This window comes from Mobula birostris, chromosome 9, assembly GCF_030028105.1.
Source record: "Mobula birostris isolate sMobBir1 chromosome 9, sMobBir1.hap1, whole genome shotgun sequence".
Lineage (NCBI taxonomy): Eukaryota > Metazoa > Chordata > Chondrichthyes > Myliobatiformes > Myliobatidae > Mobula > Mobula birostris.
In genome coordinates, this window is record NC_092378.1 from 130,243,907 (window position 1) to 130,257,955 (window position 14,049).

Below are 14,049 nucleotides of genomic sequence, written 5' to 3' on the forward strand. Positions count from 1 at the left end.
GACCCCCAAACGGTAGCCAAAATATAAACTTTAATGGGAAACAGAAAAGGCATGTAATAAGGGACATGTTAAAATGGTCATAGGGGTTTCAATATGCAGGTGGATTGGGAAAATCAAGTTCGTGCTGAATCCTAAGAGAGGCAATGCCTACAAGATGACTTTTTAGAGCAGCTTATAGTTAAGCCCATTAGGGGAAAGGCAGTTCCGGATTGGATGTGTAACACACTGGGAAAGGTTTCACTGCTAATGTGATGGTCTTTCTGGAGAAGCAGAGTTTGGGTTATGGTTTGAGATAACAGGTGCTTTGGAACGTGAGCCATTCAATGAAGGGAGTGTGTTTTCGTGCTGTGTGCCTGACTTTTGAGCTGGGTCTTCTGTTCGGCGGGAGGTGAAGGGAGCAGATGCAGGAGAGAAGAGGCCGTAGGACTCGATACGGAGCGGGGCCACGATCCGACGAAGCCCAGGGAGATCGAATGAGGATCAGTGAAGGGGAAACTGTGGGCTCCAACTTGTAAGCATTAGACTGTTTCATTAAAATGGGCCCTTTTCTTTTTTTTTGCTTTTTCTTTACTAACCCTTCAGTCAAATTAAGAATTTTCAATCTAAATCATTTAATTGTATGCTGTTACTTCATGATACATATTTGTAACAGGGTAACAAATCACGCAGCATCCACACAAACAGGAGGTTTTGCACCTCAATCTCACACGTTTCATGGGGCCAGAGATCGTCTTCTCTAGACTCACACAGCCAACAGAACAAGAGTGCTTCAGGTGTTACATGATGAACCAGATTTCATAAGGGAGCTTAAGGTAGAGGAACCCTTAGAAATCAGTGATCATATTATGATAGAATTCACCATTCAATTTGAGAGAGAAAAGATAAAGTCAGAAGTATCTGTATTACAGTGGAGAAGAGTGGAATTTCAGAGGCATGGAAGGAGAGCTGGCCAGAGTTGATTGGAACTGGATATTAGCAGGGATCAAGGCAGAAAAGCAATGGCTGAAGTTTCTGGGAGCAACTTGGAGGTGCAGGATAGATATATTCCAATGATGAAGAAATATTCTAAGGGAGGAAGAGGCAACCGTGTCTGACAAGGGAACTTAAAGGCAGCGGTAAAGGAAAAGAGAGGGCTTACAATATAACAAAAATTAATGGGAAGTTAGAGGATTGGGAAACTTATAAAATCCAACAGAAGGCAACTAAAAAAAAGCTATAAGAGAAGAAAAAATGAAATATGAAAGAAAGCTAGCCAAAGATTTCAATGGGGATACCAAAAAGTATTTTCAGATGTATAAAGAGTAAAAGAGAGTCAAAATTGGTTATTGGACCACTGGCAAATAATGCTGAATACATAGCAATGAGGGACAAGGAAATGGCGGATGAACTGAAGAAGTATTTTGTGTCTTTCTTCACTGTGGAAGACACTAGCAGTATGCCAGAAAGTTCAGAGTGCCAGGAGGCAAAAGAGAGCTATTACTAAGGAGAAGGTGCTTGGGAAACTAAAAGTTCTGAAGGTAGATAAGACACCTTGAATAGATGGACTACACTCCAGGGTTCTGAACAAGGTAGCTGAAGAGATTGTGGTAGCATTAGAAATGATCTTTCAAGAATCACTAGATTCTGGAATGGTTCCAGAGGACTGGAAAATTGAAAATGAAACTCCACTCTTTGAGAAGGAAGATAGGTAAAAAAAAAGGAAATGATAGGTCAGTTAGCACGCCTTCAGTCATTAAGAAGATGTTGAAGTCCATTATTAAGGATAAGGTTTTAGGGTTTTCGGGAGACGCATGATAAAATAGGCCAAAGTTAGCATGGTTTCCTTAAGGAGAAATCTTGCCGGTCAAATCTGTTAGAATTCTTTGAGGAAATAACAGGCAGGATAGACAAAGGTGAGTCAGTGGATGTTGCTCACTTGGATTTTCTGAAGGCATTTGACAATGTGCAGCACATGAAGCTGCTTAACAAGATAAGCTCTCATGGAACTATAGGAAAGATTCTAGTATGCATAGAGCATTGGCTGACTGACAGGAGGCAAAGTGTGGGAGTCTAGGGGGCCTATTCATGTTGGCTGCTGGTGACTAGTGGTGTTCTGCAGGGGTCGGGGCTGGGACCACTTCTTTTTACGTTGTATGTCAATGATTTGCATGAAGGAATTTATGGCTTTGTGGCCAGGTTTGCAGACAATATGAAGATAAGTGGAGGGGCGGGTAGTGTTGAGGATACAGGGTGTCTGCAAAAGGACTTTGATTGGCAGAATGGGCAGAGAATTGGCAGATGAAAATAGGGAAGTGAATGGTCATGCTCTTTGCCAGAAGGAATAAAGGCGTAGAGTATTTTCTAAACATGTAGAAAATTCAAAAATCAGAGTTGGAAAGGGACTTGGGAGTGGTTGTGCAGGATTCCCTAAAGGTTAACTTGTATGTTGAGTCAGTGATAAGGAAGATGAGGCCAAAAGCAATGTTAGCATTCATTCAAGAGGTCTAGAATATAAGAGCAAAATCTTAATGCTGAAGCTTCACAAGGCATTGGAGTATTGTGACCAGCTTTGGGCACCTAAGTATCTAAGAAAAGATGTGCTGGCATTAGAAATGGTCCAGAGGAGTTTCATTAGAATGGTTCTGGGAATGAAAGGGTTAACATGTGAGGACCATTTGATGGCTCAGGGTGTTTACTCATTGGAGTTTTGAAAAATGAAGGGGGATCTAATCAAAACTTACTGAATATTGAAAGGATTGGATAAAATGGATGTTGGGAAGATGTTTCCAATAGTGGGTGTGTATAGAACCAGAGGGTACAGCCTCAGAATAGAGTGACATCGACTGAGAACAGAGATGATGAGGAATTTCTTTAGCCAGAAGTTGGAGAACCTGTGGAATTCATTGCCACACACAGCTGAGAGGACCAAGTCATTGAGTATATTTAAAGTGGAAGTTGAAAGGGTTCTTGATTAGTCAGGACATCAATAGTTACAGGGAGAAGGGAGGAGAGTAGGATTGAGAGGGATGAGTCATTAGCCATGATGGAATGGTGGAGCAGACGTAATGGGCTGAATGGCCTAATTCTGCTCCTATATTTTATGGTGTTACGGTCTTAATACTATGCAGGAGAGCTTCGCACCGTACTGTACCTTGGTACATGTGACAAAACTAACCCAATTCCAATTCTAATTCCATTTCTATTCTTCAGGATTATCCTCTGAGTGCCTGCCTCATTTTCATGATGTGCAGATTATTTTAAGGGGGAATAGGCACTCATGATATTGTTGGAGCATTTTGCCAATTTACAACAAAATGATTGTACTGATGACGAGTCTTGGACTACAATGTCAGTTCTTTATTCATCTCCGTAGATACTGCCTGACTTGTTGAGTTCCTCCTGCATTTTCTATGTGTATTGGTGCTGGCTGAAAGCTAGATTCACGGAAGCAAGCAGGCAGTAGCCTCTACTGAGTGGGGAAGGCTTACTGAACATTACAATCTCCGTGTCCTTTGTGGGGTTCCCAGTTACCCCTTATAAGCTTCCTGAAATTTGACACTGCCTTTTAAAGGCTTTGAGTCAGTCTATGTATAACTTAATATGTTCAAATAATGCAAAATATTCTTCAATGATCAAACAACATAAGCAATGAATTATTTATCACAAGAGTGGCTAATATTCAGTTTTATTAGTTCATGGTGATTTAGACTGAAGAACAATAAAGATTATTCTATTTATGTTAGCCTGCAGCATAGAACAAGATGCCACTGGCGTTGTATTACTGATGCCTGTTATATGCATTACAAAATACAATGCTATTACCATCTTTTCTTATAAGGGATGAAAACTCCAAGTGTAGCCAGTTTCTACAGCAATCATCTGAGTGCGTCAGCTTTTTGTATCTTGCAGGGATCAATTAGCAAGACTGTACTGGAGTTGTAATAATTGTCTTCTTCGGAAAGGAAATTGTTTACTTGAGCTGTTAGAACCACTAAACACAGGTGGGCAGTTGAATCTGCTCCTCAAAAGACAGATTCCCAGGGCACTATCCTACTGTTACAGCTAACAGAAGCTTCCTAATGTACCACACACAAAATGATAGAAGAACTCAGGGCCACCAGAATGGGGCATTTAAGAAACTCTTAGGTAGGCACATGGTGATAGAAAAATGGAGGGACAGGTAGGAGGGAAGGGTTAGATTGATCTTAGAGCAGGTTGAAAAGTCAGCACAACATTGTTGTCCAATTGTCGTGTCCAACGTACTATGTAACTCAGCAGGAATTGCAACATCAGTGGAGGGAAATAAACAGCCAACATTTCAGGCTGAGACCCTTCACCAGAACTGGAAAGGAAGGGGCCAGAAGCCCGAATCAAAACGTGAGGACAGGGAAAAGAGTTCAATCTGTCCAGTGATAGGTGAGACCAAGTGAGGGAGAAGGTAGGTCGATGGGGGAGGGGTGTTGAGAACTGATAGGTGCAAGAGACAAAGGGCTGAAGAAGGAAGCTGATAGGATAGGACAGTAGACCATGAAATAAAGAGAAAGTGGGAGTCTATGATGATCAGGTCATGAGGGCAGGGCGAAGAAGAGAAGGAGGGAAAAGGCCACCAGAAAGTAGGGAGAAAAAACAAAAAACAAATAATGATGTGTGACCTGCTGAGTTTTTCCAGAATATTATGGGTGTTGCTCAAGTTTTCCAACATCTACAGAAAATCTCTAGTGTCTCTAACATGCTAATGTGGCCCCTGGGGAATAGCACAATATATCTTCCTGTAGTCCAGTAGGTTTTGGACTTTCTTTTAGGTGACCCTCTTTAACCAAGTAGCTATTTATGTGACCCTATAATAAAAGGTCTCAGATGAGTGTTCCAGCATTTATTTAAAGCAGTTGAGATTACTGCCTATTTGTTAGCATCCTGAGACCTACCCCAGGATAAAGAAAGCTACTTTGAAAGCCACTAATCCAAAAGGATTTTTCAGAACCATTCTCTGATTTCCATTCCCCAGGCAGTTTTAATGTCATGAGCTTCAACTTTGTTGTCTGGCTTATTGTATCGGGCACTTTTAGAAGTTCAACACACACAACATCAATCATATTCCTTACATCCATTGTCATTGTTCCTTCATCAATGAACCCTTGTCAAATGTGATTTGTCTTTCACAAAAATCAAAAAGCACTCTCTTGGTCTCTCTTGTTTCCTTTTTCAGTCTTATTTTCTATTCGGTCTGAATTACTAATGTATAGTGACCCCATCATTTATTATAACGTAGGCTTCTTCTTTCTATTCCACTTCAGTCTCTAGTGCCTCAAAATTTACTTCCAGCATGTAACACTAAATGCATTATACAGCATATTCCACTTTGTTTCCAAAACCAGACTTGGCTCCACCAACTGGGCAAACCTTTAGCCTATATTATTAGTCATCCAGAAAATTCTACTTTTCAATACGACTCCTTCATCCATCATGTGTGACCCCAAACTAACTCCCCTTTAAAAGTATCCCATTGCTCTTGATCTGTTTTACCTGGTGTAATTTATTTCCTTGTTGAGATACAGTGTGGAATAGGCCTTTCTGGCCATTCGAGCCACAAAACCCAGCAACTTTCAATTTAATCCGAGCCTAATCATGGGACAATTTACAATGATCAATTAACCTACCAACCAGTATGTCTTTGGACTGTGGGAGGAAACCAGAGCACCTGGAGGAAACCCACATGTTCATGACGAGCACGTACAAATTCCTTACAGGCGGCGATGGGAATTGAACCCGGGTTGCCTGTACCATAAAGCATTGAATTAACCTTGTTGTTCATTAGTGTCCATTGGATTCTTAGCCTCTTAGTGAAGTCCATTGCTGAATACACAGGCATATTAAGTATGAAGAGTTTAAGGTCTGAATAAATTATTCAAGGTTTCTTCACTAACTTTCTCTGGACCTTCCAGTAAAGGGTGTTTGCAACCACGGGAACAGTTATTGACATGACACAATCATTAAACTGGTGGCAACTTTCAAGTACGATTCAATGGCTGTGATGAATATTACAAATACTAAATACTAAATAAAATGCCAGAGGCACTCACTGATAAAGGAAGGGAAGAAAAAGAGTCAGTGTCTCTGCTGGAGGCCGCTTCATATCACACCCATCAACGTTGACTTCAAATGAAGACAGAATGGTGATGTATTTCTAAGATCACACAGCTTGTGATTCAATGAGGCAGCTGGAATTCTTGATGCTTCCACACACCCATTGCCTCGGGCCTTCAAGGTGATAGGGCTATAGGTTTAGAAGGTGTTGAGGTAGAAGAGTTAGGAAGGCACTGGAGCAGCTTCTGTCAGCAGTGTTGAAAGGATTAAGTGTTGAAGTTGGTCAATAATGTTGAGAAAGAGCTTTGAAGTACATTGCTTTCTGATTTATCTACACTACATGACAGTGTTAGTTGGTGCTGTGATCATTCAGGCAAGCAAGGACTATTCCAGAGCACATCAACATGTACCTTGTGGGTGGAAGTGCACTGGGGGAATCAGGACCTGATTACCTCTGACAAAATTCAAAGTTGAAGTTTAAAGCAAATTTGCTATCAAAGTGTGTATATGTCACGATACACTGTACTACGCTGAGATTCATTTTCTTACGAGCATTCAGAATCAGAATCAGGTTTACTATCACCGGCACACATCGTGAAATTTGTTAACTTAGCAGCAGCAGTTCAATGCAATACATAATATAGAAGAAAAAAAAATAGTAAATAAATAAATAAATTACAGTGTACATATATTGAATAGATTAAAAATCATGCAAAAAAACAGAAATAATATATATTTAAAAAGTGAAGTATTTAAAAAGTGAGGTAGTGTTCACGGGTTCAATGTCCATTTAGGAATCGGATAGCAGAGGGAAAGTAGCTGTTCCTGAATCACTGAGCGCGTGCCTTCAGGCTTCTGTACCTCCTACCCGATGGTAACAGTGAGAAAAGGGCATGCCCTGGGTGCGGGGGGTCCTTAATAATGGACGCTGCCTTTCTGAGACACTGCTCCTTAAAGACGTCTTGGGTACTTTGTAGGCTAGTCAACAAGATGGAGCTGACTAAATTTACAACCCTCTGCAGCTTCTTTCAGTCCTGTGCAGTAGCCCCTCCATACCAGACAGTGATGCAGCCTGTCAGAATGCTAAACACAGTACATCTATAGAAATTATTGAGTGTTTTTGTTGACATACAAAATCTCTTCAAACTCCTAATGAAGTATAGTTGCTGCCTTGCCTTCTTTATAACTACATCGATATGTTGGGACCAAGTTAGGTCCTCAGAGATCTTAACACCCAGGAATTTGAAGCTGCTCACTCTCTCCACTTCTGATCCCTCTACGAGGATTGGTATGTGTTCCTTCAGCTTACCCTTCTTGAAGTCCACAATCAGCTCTTTCGTCTTACTGATGTTGAGTACCAGGTTGTTGCTGCGACATCATTCCACTAGTTGACATATCTCACTCCTGTACGCCCTCTCGTCACCACCTGGGATTCTACCAACAATGGTTGTATCATCAGCAAATTCATAGATGGTATTTGAGCTACGCCACAGTCATGTGTATATAGAGAGTAGAACAGTGCGCTTAAGCACACATCCCTGAGGTGCACTAGTGTTGATCGTCAGCGAGGAGGAGATATTATCACCAATCTGCACAGACTGTGGTCTTCCATTTCAGAAGTTGAGGATCCAATTGCAGAGGGAGGTACAGAGGCCCAGATTCTGCAACTTCTCAATCAGGATTGTGGGAGCGATGGTATTAAATGCTGAGCAATAGTCAATGAACAGCATCCTGACGTAGGTGTTTGTGTTGTCCAGGTGGTCTAAAGCTGTGTGAAGAACCATTGCGATTGCGTCTGTCATTGACCGATTGTGGCGATAGGCAAATTGCAATGGGTCCAGGTCTTTGCTGAGGCAGGAGTTCAGTCTAGTCATGACCAACCTCTCAAAGCATTTCATCACTGTAGATATGAGTGCGACTGGGCAATAGTCATTAAGGCAGCTCACATTATTCTTCTTAGGCACTGGTACAATTGTTGCCTTTTTGAAGCATTCACAGCAAATACTGAGAAATACAACGGAATCAAAGAAAAGCTACACACAAGCATGGACGAATAACCAATGTGTAAAAGAAGACAAATTCTGCAAATAGAAATAAATAAATAATATGAGAACTTGAGCCGTAGAACCCTCGAAAAGGAGTCCAAAGTTTGAGGAATCAGTTCAGGGTTGAGGTGAGTGAAGTTATCCATGCTGGTTCAGGAGCCTGATGGCTGATGAGTAATAACCGTTCCTGAACCTAGTGGTGTGGATCCTAAGGATCCTGCACCTCGCTGATGGCTTGGATGGTAAGGGTGCTTGATGATAGAAGCTGCTTTTTTGTTGCTACGCTCCTTGTAGATGTTGCCTCGCCTCTAACTAGCTCTTTTGAGCAAACTATATACGTGGCTAATTCACATATTATTCTGTTCCATTGAATATCAAGGGAAGGGTGGTTGGCCTTATGGTGACTGCCAGACATTTGTGCAATGAATGTTACTTGCCATATGGCAGCCTCATTGCTGGCAAGGTCTTTCTGCTTCATTTCCGAAGGAGCAGAGAATGGAACAGACGACCGTAGGCATCGGTGACCATTCCTTCTGTTGCTGCTGGTAAGGTTACGGAACAAGCACCTGAAGATGGTTGAAGACACTCTAGCAGTAAGCTGGAGAGTTATCTCCTGAACTTTAAGGTCTAGCCTGTTTCCTTCAGACATGAAGGATATTTCTACCACAACATACCTCTGCCTTCTTAGAGGTTTGTGTAGATTTGGCTTATCATCAAAGACTTTGACAAAATTCTATATAGTGGAGATTATCTTAACTATAAATTCTATAAATGCATAATAGAGTTGCATCATAGCCTGATATGAAAACATCAATATTGAGGAAGGGAAAGTGATGGATACAATCCAATCACACACAGGCGTAGCCCTCCCCAACATTGAGTTCCTTTACATGGAGAACTGCCACAATCGTCAAAGACCCCCGCCATCCTGAACATGCCCTTTTCTTGCTACTACCGTCAGGCAGAAGGCAGAGAAGACTACAGTCCCACACCACAAGGTTCAGGAAACAGATATTATCTTATAACCATGACGCTCCTGAACCACTGATTCTATGTCCTACCGACTCACTTTCAAGCGCTCTCTATAATTCAGTGTTATCTTTACTATTCAGTATTATTTTGTCTTCTTTTGCACATTGGTGTTTGCCTTGTCTTTGTCTATTCATGCATAGTTTTTCATAAAATGCTATGCATTTATTTTCCCCTGTAAATGCCTGCAAGAAAAATGAATCTCAAGGTAGTATAGGCTAACATATACTTTGATAATAAATTCACATTGAACATTGAACTTTGAACCAACAGTAATTTCCAAAATTGAAGGCTCTTGCAGAATAATGACTAGATTTGGCTGAGGCTACATATGTTTTTATTTAATTCTATCACACATGCAGAAATGTTAGCTGAAAAATTACTCCTGATTTCTAACTAATTTCTAATATATGTATCTCATGATCACTTTTGTAAGGTAGGCAGGGTTGATACTGTGCAAAAATCTTAGATGTATATACATAGCCAGGCTGCCTAAGACTTCTGTGCAGTACTGTAGTGTTGTACTGTACTACTGCCGCCATCTATCCCACACCTCTCCCGTGGCGCTTCGCCCTCACCATTCCCATATACATCACCTCTTGCCTCCCCCCCCCCACCCCCACCGCCATGTGTTTTGCATTAAGTCTCGTAGTTATATTTGGATGTGGAATACCAGCAATCTTCAGCACTTGGTTGAGTGGGCTATTCGTCTCCTGTAAGTCAATATGGGATCAGTGATCCAAGAGCTCAGCTTCCAAGGTTGTCTCAAAAGTGTTCTTATTCCTGGCCTCACTCTGAAAAATCCACATAATGAACTATGCTCCATGGGGATAGGCAAAATGCACAATGGAACAGTCACTTGGCCTCAGCCATTAGTAGCTGCTTAGTTCTAATTGCAATTTTCAAGCTTGTATTAAATCACAGAGTTTTTGTGCACAGCTGATGAATGCTGGTAATTTTCTCTCCCTCCTGTTGAGTCAGGATTGCACACTAGAGCAGTAGCTCACAGTGAGTCCAATTACAGCTTTAAAAAACATTTCCTGCTTCCAACAAGCACAGACATTTCTAAAGCAGCGGATGTTCATTATCCACTTTGATATTTTCACTCAGAGACAACAGTTTTAGGAAAGTCACAAAGTCCAAGGTAATGCTTGCTGCTAACCTTTCGTGTATCTGTCTTTTGCAATGGTATCCATCAAGGAAGCAACCATATTCTACTTTAGGGAAAACAATTTAGAATTATTCACTGCAAAGTTAGGATACCTCTATCATTGCATTAAATGCACATTAGAACCACTACCTAAATAAATTGTTTTAAGGGCTTTGGAAAAGGAATGTACTATAGTGGCTGCACATTGAAATTAATAGAACCAGAATTTTGGGGCTGGAGTACAGATGATGCTTTCAGGACACCTAACACCAAGTTCCTCAATGGTTCAATTTAATGTCAGAGAATGTATACAATATACAACCTGAAATTCTTACTCTTCACAGACATCCACGAAACAGAAGAAAAAAGTCCAAAGAATGAATGACAGAAAACACTAGAACCTGAAAGCTGTCCTCCTCCCACACACAAGCAGCAGCAAAGCATCAACCCTTCCCCTCCCCTTCCCATCAATTGCTTCAACCCCCACCACGCACCCGGCAAAGCCCCTAGAAACCATGATCTAGAGTCTATCAGAAATGACTGTCCATCCCAATACTTCAACATCTCAGACAGGCTCTCGCTCTCTCTCACTAACAAGGGGGAGAGAGCCATCATACCTGCAACAGCTGTAAGGGAGATGTTTCCCTGTTTCAATGTTACAATCTGCAGCATTGCTCATTCGAGTTTCCCTGACTCGAGGGCCTTCTTTTGCCAGCAGCACACGCTGCTGTCTCCATGTTACAATCTCCCGAGACGCTGCAGTCAGCGAAACTGGTGAGGAGTCGGGTCACCCACAGGTCTGCACCCCGAAGGCACAGGTCTTCCAGACCGCACCCGGAGATCCCGAAACACAGGCTGCTCAACGAGTTCTGAGAGCGAGAACCCACCGCCGTGAAGAAACGCAGTTTCAGTGCAGCCGTAGATCACAGACTCCAACGGGACACCAACCACCTTAAAAAGGGGAAAAGAGACATTCAAAGAGAAGAAATTAAACTGTTTCATGGACAAACTGGAAGAGTTACCCAGGTCCGCAAAAACCTCTGGCACCATCTTTAACTCCTCCTGAAACCACCTTTGCAGCTTATTAGCCTCATTCATTCTTCTTGAGTTATTAGTAGTTAAAAAAATATTTACTCATATTTTCCTCTGCCAACCCATTACTGGCACTCTCTACACCAGTGTTGAAAGTGTAGAAAGCTAACCAGATCCTTCCTGTAATTCAAGATGAGAGCCTGAATGTCAATCGAAAATCCAGGGGTTGGTGCCAGATGGCTGAAGCACTGGGCCAACAAGTCTGAAGCCCGCTGGGGAAGTCAGAGGGGTGTTGTCCACCAGTCTGTTGGAGGCTCACCTGCCTGTCCTGGAGTTGGAGGACTGTGGGTGTGGGTGTGTGTTAGGAGAGAGGAAAGCGGCTTGGTTTTGATGTTGTTGTTCTGTTGCTTGCTGTGTTCTGTTTTATCGTGTTCTGCGCTGTTCTGCGAAACATTGTGAGCACGCTATGTTGGCGCTGGAATTTAATGGCAAAACGTGGGGGCTGCCCCCAGCACATCCTTAGGTTGTGGTGGGTGTTAGCGCAAATGATGCACTTCACTGTTTGTTTCAACGTACACATGATAGATAAACAAACCTGAATCTGAATCTGTAGATTAGATCATGTGACAATCGAAATTGTGATTGTTTAACCAATCACCACCCCAAACAGGAGGATTTCATGTTAAGTTATATCTAGTTATGGCCAAGTTAGTTCTTCTTTCTCCTTCCGCCGGTTGGTCAGAGGAAATGATAGAACTTGCATTGGAATTTTCCTGGAAAAATGAACCACACTTTGGGAGGGAAAAATTGGAAAAAAAGGATAAGGGGAACTTCTCTAAATGCCAGTCCCCAAAATATCGTTCTATTAGCTTCCTCCCAATGTTGTCTGCTACATGCAAATGAAGATGGGTGAGAACTGGGGTCCTCTGCCCTTAACTTCATCTCATTTTCTCAGTCCCCAACTTCAGGAAATGTAGGCTCTGTGAGGTAGTCGTATCACAAACAGAAATTTTGGCAAGTATGTCTTTTAACTGTCCTCCTCGCTATTTTATAGAATATTTAAGGCTATCTTCAGGCTCCTTGGAGTGAAAGGGACAGGGAAGTGAACTTATGGAGATTTATAAAATTATGATGACCATAGATAGGGCCCCTAAAACTAGAGGGCGTAAGTTTAAAATGAGAGGATAAAGATTTTAAAGGGAATCTGGGGGGCAAGTTTTTTCACACAGAGTATTGTAGGTATATGGAATGTGTGGTAAAAGCAGCTACAATTAAAATGTTTAAAGATTTTGGCTTCTGTCCCCCTTCCTTTCCAAACCTGATGAATGGTCTCAGCCCGAGACGTCCACTGTTTATTCCTCTCCATCGATGCTGCCTGACCTGCTGAGTTCCTGTGGTATTTTGTACGTCTTACTCTGGATTTGTGGCATCTGCAGAATCTCTTGTGTTTGAAGATACTTGGGTTAATGGGCGGAGATGATGATCCGCCTGAGGGCTTCTGTTTTTGAGCCTGGTGGTCCTGGTGTGGACGCTGCGTAGCCTCCTCCACGGTGGGAGTGAGACAAACAGTCGACGAGCAGGGTGGGTGGGATCCATCAAGATGCTGCTTGACTTCTTCCAGCACCTTTCTGTATGTACAGCATGTACTTCCAGAATAAATTGACTTTGAACTTTGAAAGATAGTCAATTATGCATTAGCATTTCAATTGTCTGCAGGTTTACCAGTTTACTTCAGACCGCTGGAAACCTGTAGTTAAGTTTCAACAAGTCCTTAACGGAAGAGGATAGATGTTAATCGTGGCTCTGCAGTTGCTCAGTTTATTGATGCAGGTACAGTGTGGAAGTGTCATCCCTTAGAAGGCAATTCTATTTCAGTGCATTTCTATGCAAATCCCATCACCCTGTCCTTGCACGGCTGCATTTCCTTGATAAGATCCAGACAGCAGATATTCAGTGCCAACCTTGATTAATAATAGGACTGCCAGGATTTTTTTTTGCTATATTTACACTTGTGAACACTGAAACTATATTTATTGAAGTTTTTAAAAGCGGTGTCTTCTGCTGACCATGTATAACAGGGTGAGTTACTGACAGTGGTGTAAGTCCTCCCTGTGACCACGTGGTTTTCCCCAGAAGATCCCGTTTTCCCAGTGCCTGAACATTGTATGATTTACTGAATCCACAAATGTTAGTTCCACAGCAGCTCTCAGCCCAGTTAGCACACTGCTGAAAGTTCATCAAAGATTAGGGGAGAAACACCTCCTTCAGTTTTCCATTAAGTTCCGCACCCTCCAACCTGTCCTGAACTGAGCACATCTCAGCTGCTTCTTTGCCGGTGCTGGGATTACCTGCTTAAGCAAGGAGGGCAGAGCAGGTACCATTTAGGGAAAGCCTGTAACACTATCTCAGGGCAACTGTGGGTGAACATTAAAGATAGTGTTACCATGACATCCTGAGCCAACTTAAATAAAATTCTGCCCTGGCTCCCCTTCAATCCACATTGTTTACTTTGTACAAAATGCCTTGATCTTTTCATAAGGTGATCTGAAGTCAAAACTTTCATTATCTTTAAGATTCGAACCAACGGTAACCAGCAATTTTCGTTTCATCTCAGTGCTGCACTCTATCTTTATATCTCACCTGGAAGTTTGAAACAGCTGAAGCCACTCATTATGCAGGGCAGACCGATGGAAGTCCCCATTAACAACTCCAAGATGGCTGGACGGGTCG